The sequence below is a fragment of the Martes martes genome (assembly GCF_963455335.1).
Source record: "Martes martes genome assembly, chromosome: 2".
NCBI lineage: Eukaryota > Metazoa > Chordata > Mammalia > Carnivora > Mustelidae > Martes > Martes martes.
This window is the reverse complement of record NC_137889.1, coordinates 19,306,209-19,316,991: the sequence shown is the minus strand read 5'-3', so window position 1 is coordinate 19,316,991 and position 10,783 is coordinate 19,306,209. Positions and strand designations below refer to the sequence as shown.

Below are 10,783 nucleotides of genomic sequence, written 5' to 3'. Positions count from 1 at the left end.
GCAAAGTGTTTCAAATCTATTTTCCTTTAGGTGTTATAGTTTAAACTCTTGCTTCTAACAAGAATTTATTATGAAGGAATTCTGTAGTGTGAGATGATACAAAAGAGAGAGCAAAAATATAGGAATTATCAAAGTGTTTCTTTTGGTTCTTTTTATCCAAAATAATTAAGTGAACTCTCTTGGTAACAAAGTCATTATTTAGGAATAAAGCTGGGTAGCTGGCTGGCTGAATAATGGGTATTTATATGAATATTTCTTAATGTCATTTGAACAGTGAGTGAAAATCTTCAAGAAAGAGCTCAAGTTCGTGTTCATTTTGCTATACACCTTTTCAGGTCAATTCCTTAACTTTAATTTACAATTCATCTCTTATCTGTTCCGAAGCTGTTTAAAACTCCATATGAAACATGGTGTTTCATGCAAGGTAATAAGGAGCTAAACAGTGAAGAAGCATGTTCTGTGAAGAAAATGAATTTGTGTGCTAAGCCATGTTTCTACCGATTTATTGATCTCCTGCCTCTTCTGCTTCCATGGATCTTGACATTCATAAATAAGTCATAAATTCTTGACATGATTGTGTCAATAAAATGAGTAATCTGGTTATGCCTACAGAAAATGTCAATTTTGGCAGGGGTCCTTTATCTGAATTATTTATTGACTCACAGCACTGGTTTGTGCATTTCTTAAGGAGAGCATCAGAAACAGAACCAACACAAGCAGAACGCACCTTCCTCCGGTCTCTCCTTCTGGCACAGAATCTCCAGTGCCTTATTTGTTTATCTAATATGCATTTTGCCAGAGTTTAATTATAAATCTTACTTTAAAAAATACAGAGCAAGCAACCCGAAGGTCATGCTTAGGTTTGATTTTTAATCATGTCCAACTTTAGAAGACTACAGATCTGGAGTGTTAAAAACAATCTAACTAATATTTATTTCTTATGAATGATACGTCTAAGCCCCTGCGCTCTGTGACACAGAAAAGATGCTTGCCCTTACGGAGCTAACCGTATAACTGATACCATAAGTGCAGAACCAACGAGTTAAAACTCCCTAAGTAATAGAGTCACAGAAGTACAAACAGCATCTTGGAAGTGCAAAGCAACAGACAGTGAGTTTGAACTAAAGACAACAGGCAGGCCTCAGGAAAGTGATATATTCTTTAGTGGGAACCTTGAAATATGAATTAAGGAAGTAAAGAAATGTCTGAAAACACAGTCTGCATTTGGTAAGTGCTTGGATTACTAGTGATCTATATGAGTTCACCACAGACTCAAGGTTTACCTCTGGGGCTGCCACTGATAATCAGTAACCGAGAGCAAATCCAGGATCACCAAGCCAATGATGTGTTCATGCTTTACAGGGCAGTAGACCACAGGGGCACACCGAACATGTGTGCAAAGTTACAATTGCCTTTGTAACTTTTTGATAAAGAACAATATGCATGCAGAAAAGTGCTTGTTTACATATACAGCTTGGTGAATTTTAAAAACTGAATATACCTCTTGAATAGTGGAGATTCATTCTGCTTTTCACTTAAATGTAGCCACACTCTGTGCACATTTTGTGTCCATCCTCCCTCACTTAGAATTATGTTCGTGAGATGCACCCATTATTGTTGTGTATGGTTGTGGCGTGTGCGTTCTCATTGCTCTGCGGCGTTCTGTTGTATGCATATACTGCAGTGTATTTATCCATTCTACTGTTGATGTGTGTTTGGATGGTTTCCAGTTTGGAGCTGTTACAGACTATGCTGCTGTGAGCATTTCAGTGCTTGTGTTTTGGTGAACAGATGTATCCATTTCTATTCGGTAAATTTGTATTTGGTATATATTTGGTAGAACTGCTGTCTCACAGTTGATGGATACTACCAAATAGATTTCCAACTGTGTCAATGAACTGTCCTACCAGCACTTTGAGGGTTGCATTTGCTCTACTTCCAACGCGTGATATTTCCCATCTGTTTCCTTTCAGCCATTCTGGTGGATGTGTAAAGGATGGTCTGTCTTTTTCTTTAAGGGTTCTGTATATATTCTGGATACAAAACTGTTGTTGAATATATGTATTATGAAAACCTTCTCCCACTCTCTTAATGGTATCTTCTCATAAACAGAAGTTTTTAATTTTAACATAAAGCATCTGTCATTTTTCTTCTGTTGTTGGTGCTTTTTTGGGTTGCCTACAAAGTCTTTGTCTACTTTTAAGATAGGAAGAAGTTATACTTTTTCTCTAAAAGCTGTATGTGTTTGCTTTTTACATGTAGAGCTACAATTCATGGAATTGATCTTTTTTTAATCTGATGTAAGGTCAGAGTTGAGATAAGTTTTTATCTTCCCTCTTTATGGATATCCAAGTGACTCAGAAACATTCTATTGAAATAAGCAAGAATTTTAATTCAATTAAGATATATTATAACCACTGAAATAAGTAATAACAAAATATAGTCTATCTTCTTAAGTATTTCCTATCATCTGAAGTTTTAATTTAAGTGTCAGGGGAGCTCGTGTGTGTGTGTGTGTGTGTGTGTGTGTAACTCAGATTTCCAGCAAATAGAAAGGAGGAAATTAGAGAAGGAATAAGTTAATTTCACTACCATAAACCTATGCTACAGATATTAAATTGGAGTAGTTTTACTGTGATTCTGCATTTTCCATTCTGTCCAGAAGTAGCACTGGTTTTTACATGATTCCCAGTCCAAGAACCAAAATTTCTCCTGGTTATACTAAATGATTGGAACAGTATCTGAAATATAAAATAGCAAAAGGGATAGGAATACTGGCACCTTTGCCTTAGGCTGCCACCATTTCATTTGTAGCCCTTGCTATCACTATGTGTTGCATCCTTCAAATTCCATTTGAAAGAGTAATTGCTTAGTGATTTTTATATCAATAAACCCCCAAACCTCAGGTGTGTTATCACATCTCTGACAGAGAAATTTGAGGGAAGTATGGCTGGAGATCATAGCCCTTATAAAATTTCTATCAACAATACACTCTGTTGGCTGAGAGCTGCTGTAACTTAAATATGCTTTTCAGTTCTTTGTAGTTCCTGTAATTATTAAAATAAGGACAATTTTCATTTCTGAAATTAAATAGATGACATACAGAAAACTAATGTTATATCATCTAGCTTTTATTAAAAGCAAACAAACTAAAAAAAAACAGTTTCAGGGGCTCCTGGATGGCTCAGTCAGTTAAGTGTCTGACTCTTGATTTTGGCTCAGATCATGATCTCAGGGTTGTGAGATCAAGCCCTACATCAGGCTCTGCGCTAGGTGTGGAGCCTGCTTAAGATTCTCTCTCTCAGGGTGCCTGGGTGGCTCAGTGGGTTAAGCCTCTGCCTTCAGCTCAGGGCATGATCCCAGGGTCCTGGGATGGAGCCCCACATCAGGCTCTCTGCTCAGCAGGGAGCCTGCTTCCCCCTCTCTCTCTCTGCCTGCCTCTCTGCCTACTTGTGATCTCTCTCTGTCAAATAAATAAAATCTTAAAAAAAAAAAAAAAGATTCTCTCTCCCTCTCCCTCTGCCCCCTCTCTCCTTCACTCCCCCCACCTTTCTCCCTCTCTCTCTCCCCACTTCCTCTTAAATAAATAAATAAATATTTTTTAAAAAACTTTCAGAGAATGACAGAAAATGTGGGATGCATATGATAAACTTCTGTACAACCCAAGTAAATAATACAGTTTGTTGCTAAAACAAAATTTAACCTCAAATCCCTTCAAGGGAGTAGATGCAATAATATATTACTGTCACACAAAAATACTTTGCATCATTCTGACAACTATAAAAAAAATTTAAAAATTATGGGAGAGTTTTAGTAGATATTATAAGAAACTAGTTTTTCTAAGTGTGATCATTGCTAAGTTTTTTTAAAAATTTAAATTTAGCAAAAAAAAAAAAATTTAAATTTAGCTCTTGGAGCTATGTTCTGAAACATTTGTGGATGAACTAATATGAGGTCTAGGGTTTACTTCACCATAAGCCACCAAATATGGGGTAGATGGGATATGGACAAGACAAGATTGACAATAAATTGACCATTGTTGAAACTGGGTAATTGGAACACAGAAATTTTTTATCATCTTTCTCTCTGTTTGCTTATGCTTAAAATTTTCCACAATAAAAGTTTCAAAAATATTTTACTTCAGATACTCATTAACATGCTGAAGCAGTAGCTGTTCCTCAATTTTTACATTTTTTTAAACTACAATTTAAGGCTTTTCCGAGTTCTGTCAGTATTTCTCATGTATGTTCTGTTTTTCCTAAAATTGCCTGAGCTGTTTCATTTTGGAAATATGTTCTTCTACCTAATTGAAAAGTAAAAATAACAACACACCAATATATGTAGGCATACATGACATATAAAATCTCATACTCATTATATATGCACACACACTCAACAGCAAAGGTGTGCTGACACAACGGAAATGCCGATGATATTCATGGTTCAAATAGGAATTTGTTTTTTTAGTTTTGAAGGCTTTGCATAAGTCCTTTTGGCATAAAGGTTCAGTAAGCAAATAAATACCTGCTATAAACAGTCTAATCTTGACATATTTATGCTAAACCTACTTCTACTCCAAGGGCAAAAACAAACAAAAACACCATGTTCAATGACTTTTCAGGTTTGTTCCCCATTTACTTGGCCTGGCCCTGCCGTCCTCCTTGGCCATCACTGGCCCACTCTTGTCAAAGGCACTCTTCCTTCTAATTGAAGATAATGGTTCAGAGAAAGGCTCCTTCATGTATTCAAAGAGCATTCTTTCCAGTTTGAAGGTGTAGTTTCATTTAAACTATGTCTTTAATGAGGAGTAATCCAGGTAACAAGGCAAGTGTATATTATAGATGATGCATAAGACAGTTTGTCTGCATACATAATTATACCCCACAGAGAAACATCTTTGAGCTCTAATTGTAAACATAATTTTAAAGCCAGAGTTGTTACTGGACACATTTTGAGCCTCATCACCCTTCTACAATTCTCCTCTCTCCATGACCAACAACCAATCCAAGTACAGTATTCATTCCAAGTATCACCACCTTGAGCCCCTGAACACGATGCATTCTCATTGATACCAACAGGTCACCTACATACGTAAGCTTTCCACCTTACGCTGTTTTCTTCTTCTTGTTACAACCCTTGAAAAACTTTAGCAGAGCTAATTGACTTTTACTTCTTTAATAAAAACAGAAAAGTCCTTGCTTCTTCTTCCTCACAGTCTTTACCTTAAAGAATTTTATTTCCCCTCAAGAAGTCTGCAGTTTAGACCTGCTGTGTTCCCTTTTCCAGTGTGTCTTGGTTACCACTGAGGCATAGTTCCTGACAGCTGTTAGGGACTGATGGGTCCTGTGAGGATGTAGCAAGTACACAAAGAACCGGAGCAACGGGTCCTCACCTGAACCCATCTCAGTGTCATATAGAACCCGATGACTTCCTCCATCCCAGTTCTTTTTAACTCTCTTTCAACTCAGTCCCTGGCCTCTGTTCCTCATCTGTAAAATGGGAATCATAATAATACCTCCCTCATAGGGTCATATGAGGATTAAGTAACCTAATTAGATTACTTAGAACAGTACCTGGTACAAAGTAAGCGCCCAGTGAGTATAACTGAAGCTGGGCGGCTGCTTGATACACAGCATCTGCGCATGTGTGAGTTCTCCTCCTTCCGGGCCCAGCTCCTGCCCTCTATCTCCAGGAAGCCCTCCGTGAGCTTTCATCACTGCTACAGAGTTTAGGTCTGACAGAAGTAGAACCCTTATCTATTTTTTGGTGGAGTTGTTAATTATGGCTTGATCTGCATGTGAATTCTATCTTTGGAAACAGACTTGTAAACACCTTGAGAAGTTTCTCTCTCCCATATCCAGCACACTGCTAATTCATCCAGGGAGTATCAGGTACTGAACAAAACTTTGTTAATGGATGATATGCCAGAACTAAGTGTGTGATATGTTTTAATTCATAATAAAAAGAGTATGGCATCTGTTTTATTTTGCATGTAATAGAGATTATTTAAAGCTGAGTTTCTGATTGCTTTCTCAACATTTATTATTTGTTTACAGGAAGGAAAATGAAGGAAATATTTTAAGTTTTGAGAGTATCAGTTATAAAACCTATCTTCAGAGGAAGCCTCTTCTTCTGACCTAATAATTTTAAAATAATAGGTCTGCCTCCTATCAGATCTTCCTGCTAACTCACCATCAGTCTAGACAGACAAGATTGACTTCTGCTCTTAAAGGGCACAGAGAAGTATTTCTATAAAATTTCTTCTTTTCTTGTTTCAGGGCTGCCCACTGAGTTCGTTTTCTATGACTTCATGTGACTTTCTGTGGCTTAAAACAATCTGAATTTACATTGTGTGTAAAAAATTACCACAGACCTTTAAAAAACACAAGGTTATTATCTCATAGTTCTGGAAGTCAGAAGTCCAAAATGGGTCGCACTGGGCCCAATTCAGGGTGGCAGCAGGGCTGCATTCCTTTCTGGAGGCTCTAGAGGAGATGGCTCCTAGCTCTTCTAGGCTTCTAGAGGCCATGCCGCTTCCTTAGCTCCGGGACTTTATCTTCAAAATTGGTAATAACTCTCGAATGCTTCCCATGCTGCATCAACTCCAACCTCCCCTTCTACTCCCTCACCCACAAGTAAGAACGCTTGTAATCACACTGACCCACCTGGATAATCCAGGATGATCTCCCTATTGGAAAGCCAGCTGCTTAGCAACCAACTCTAGCTGCCAGTTTAATTCTCTGTTGCCATGTAATATAACATATACAGGAGTCCCTGGGCTTAGGACATGGACATGGTGGGGGGGGGGGACAATAATATGCCTACTGCAACCATGTTTTCTACAAGGAGAGACCTTCTTAGTTGTAAGCAGTTTTCATCCCTCATTTTTTTCCCTAGAGAAAACAGAGTACTCATGAAAAGCATACTAAAATTTTCCTCAAAAGCCGTAAAACCAAACCAGGTCCTGACCGGATTGTAATATATCTTATTTTTATGAGATAAAATAAGGAAGTGCATATCCAGAAAAGCAAAACAAGAAGTTAGAAACAGAATAGGATTCTATGAAGTTAGAGATTCATGTCTAAAAGCAGATACATTTATTCTTTGTTCCTAAGAAACAAGGGATATATATTGATTACTCCATTTATAAATCATTCTGTGAAAGACAAACATAGATATGGAGAACAGAGAAGTGATTTCAGAGGCTAGGAAAGAGGAGGCAGGGTGTGACTCTGGGAGTAGCAGGACAGAGTTCCCCTGTGGTGACGGAACACTTCTGTACCTTGGTTGTGGTGATGGTCGTACGGATCTATGCATACATGATGTAGACACATACACGATGAAGGGTCATAGAATCATCCAAAAGACATTGTTAAAAAAAAAAAAAGTGCAAAAATTGTGAAATCTGACTAAAGTCTGCAGTTGTATGATGCCAGTCGGTTTCCGGGTTTGGGGTAAAGTTTTGTGATGGGTGTAACTAATTTTGCAACTTTTTTTTTTTTAATTTTGCAACTTTTTTGTGAGTCTACAATTATTTCAAAAATATGTTGATTTTTTAAAAATGTGTATTTAAAAACCAAGACGGAAGTGAGAGCATGGGGAGATGGTTAAAAGTTGAAGACGAGGGATGCCTGGGTGGCTCAGTGGGTTAAGCCTCTGCCTACAGCTCAGGTCATGATGCCAGGGTCCTGGGATCGAGTCCCACATTGGGCTCCTTGCTGGGCAGGAAGCCTGCTTCTCCCTCTGCCTGGTCTGCCTGTTCTGCCTGCAGCTCTCCAAGCTTCTGCTCTCTCTCTGACAAATAAATAAAGTCTTTAAAAAAAAAAAAGTTGACGAGCACGTAAACATCTGTCAGCAATGTTTAAGCTAGAAAAAGAAGACTTTATTTATGACTTAACATTTGGGTAGAGACATGGACCAGCTCGATTAATGTAAGGTCCAAAAATGCATTCTAATTCTCAAACTAGTCCAAACCTCTAGTTTCATGGGTACTTTAAAAATTCAATAAACTTAATAGCTTTATCCTTAATCTAGTAGCTGAAAAAAGAGGCAGAACAAAGAAAAAGAAATGTTATTTGGTTTCCTGAGAAGCCCCAAAAGTTAAGAAATCAGATTGGTCTGAAAAAGGAGAATACATGGAAAACTTAGATTTCTATCCCACGTGAGCTCCGGGAAGAACCTAGAGTGTGTCCAGAAGAATTTCTTCCATCGGTTTGCAAGAAGCCAGACTGCTGATGGAGAACTTTAAGAATGGGACTCAAATATTTTATTCACTTCAAGATATTCAAGACAGGGGCGCCTGGGTGGCTCAGTGGATTAAGCCTCTGCCTTCGGCTCAGGTCATGATCCCAGGGTCCTGGGATCGAGCCCCACATCAGGCTCTGTGCTCCGCGGGGAGCCTGCTTCCCTCTCTCTCTCTCTCTGCCTGCCTCTCTGCCTACTTGTGATCTCTGTCCGTCAAATAAATAAATAAAATATTAAAAAAAAAAAAGATATTCAAGACAATTCCAGAAAGCACCTTTCAAAAATATGTTGATTTTTTAAAAATGTGTTTCCTCAAAGCTCAAGACACTTCAAAACACTCATCATCAGTGTACTGGAAAGAAATGCAGTATCAGTTACCATTAAACATGGGGAAAAGAAAATATCTTATACGGACTAATGCCTTTTTTGTTACTTAGTGGGGGTTTGGAATCAGAAAAGCAGCAACATCAGTTTGAGAAGGTTAGAGAAGAAGGAGAAATTAATAAGAGACAAGGAACTCAAGATGAGAGTATTCTGGGCTTTGTTAAATTGAATCTTGAAGCCTCGGGATGATTCTGGGAGCTGATTCCTGTGTTCTTTTTGATACGGGACTTAGTAAACTCTTGTTAGATCAGTTAAGCTACTGAGGAATAGAATTTCCACTTTTTGGTATTTGAACAACCATGCAAATCTGTATGAGAAGTTCACTCAAAATGGTACATATTCCTGACAAATTGATGTCTGGCAAATTCACATCCCTACTTTGTCACTTGCTATGTCAGTTAGGAAGTCTCTAAAACAGAGTCTAAATGGCATCATCTATAAAAGGGAATTAGAGTAATGACTGACGTTTACTGAGGGATTGTTGTTTTCCAAGCCCGAACTAAACTCTTTATGTGCATAGCCTCATTTAATCTTACTGTAACGATAACACTTTCTGAACTACTACTTCTTATCTCACAGGAAATGATTAAATGTGCGGAATAAATGAGCAACAAAGTGTTAAAACCCCGGCACCGTGTGCTTGGAACATGCTAGGTACTAAGTAATTGTTGATTTCCTTCCTTTGGTTTCTCTTACTTAGATATTTTTCCAGCAGAGATTTGGCTTTTGCTTTGAGGGGCAGCGGGCCACACCCTGGCAGGGGTCTCCATGAGTGAGGTTGAAAGAATGTTACTGAAACATACACACAAGCACCTTACAAGGCTAGGAGCTTCACTCTTAAAATAAATAATTGCCTCTTTAACTCCCCAGACTCTATAAATTAGTTATAAAAATTGCACCCCCAAGTGATGTCTATAAAAAGTACATTTTTCTCAAAAGAATGGCGCCATATATATGAAGCATAATTATTGTTCTTGTTGGGTTGGTGTTATTATGATCAACTTTTTTATGGGGTTGATCACATGGAGACTTACTTATCTTCCTAGACTCAGTTCTGAGCCTGTAAACTAATTCCAAACTCTGCTCTACATGCATGCAAGCCTGCTCCCCAAGACGGCCATTCTTTTATCTACAGCAGTAGGATGCTTTAAGCCCGAGCTTCTTCCATCCTTCCCTCCCCAACAGGTCCTGAATAAGGCATCACTTACACTAGAAACCCTGACTTTCCCTAAGGGATTTGAGCCTCGGTGTAATCTTTAGCAATACCCCTTTGCAAGTCTTAATTAGATGTTATGTGTTAGACCTTCCAGGGAGACCTGCTTTCTCTTGTATATAAACTGAGTTATAAAAGGAAGTAGATCACCTCTGGAAGGTCTGTGAACTCTTTCAGTGCCTACTGACTCCACATCTAGTCACAGTTTTTTTAAAAAAGTATGAAATGACAATGAGGACAAGTTTGGGTCAGTGCAGCCTAAATGGCATAAATTGTATCATTCGTGAAAGTCTCCCTGAGTCCTTTGTAAAAACCCTTGACACTTATGGGAGGAGATGGTAATTTAGTACCAGCTCTATTTCTTTGTCTCTGGCATCCCCAGTTGTAAGTAAAAGGGGGAGGGGAAGTCACTTGTTTCTCCTGCACCATTGAAGGATTTCTAAGTGCTTGATAAGCTTAGCAGTTCACTCTCTCGCCCTGCTTGCTCCCACAGCTTCTGAGATGACCACCCTTCACATGCTCTAAACACCAGTGCATAAAAAGTGAAATTAACATACTTAATAAATGCGAACTGAGTTCGGTTTTATCAGTCACAGAAGTGTTCCGGGTGGTAGGAGACCTCAGCCGCCAAGTGGTCTCTTGTGGACTTTCACACTTTTGAGCAGTGTGTAAAAGGTTAGATCCTTGGGCTAAAACCCCAGGTTCAAAGCCCATGATTGAGACCTCTTCTCTTGTTTTTCTCACCAGACACCCTAACAGACCCTACCCCTCAGGCACGAGATGTCTGCAAAATAGTGTCAGCTCATGCTTTCTGTAGTGTATAGAAATATATTTTCAGGGGCGCCTGGGTGGCTCAGTGGGTTAAAGCCTCTGCCTTCGGCTCAGGTCATGATCCCGGGGTCCTGGGATCGAGCCCCGCATTGGGCTCTCTGCTCGGCGGGA

At 38.8% G+C, this 10,783-nt stretch overlaps 1 protein-coding gene across 2 annotated transcripts in view; it reads left to right on the top strand.

Annotated features, from left to right (window-relative positions):
• The window catches only part of LOC308338758 (rho GTPase-activating protein 7), a 414,690-nt gene that overhangs the window by 326,654 nt on the left and 77,253 nt on the right, over positions 1-10,783 (top strand). The gene's annotated exons all lie outside the window — the stretch shown is intronic.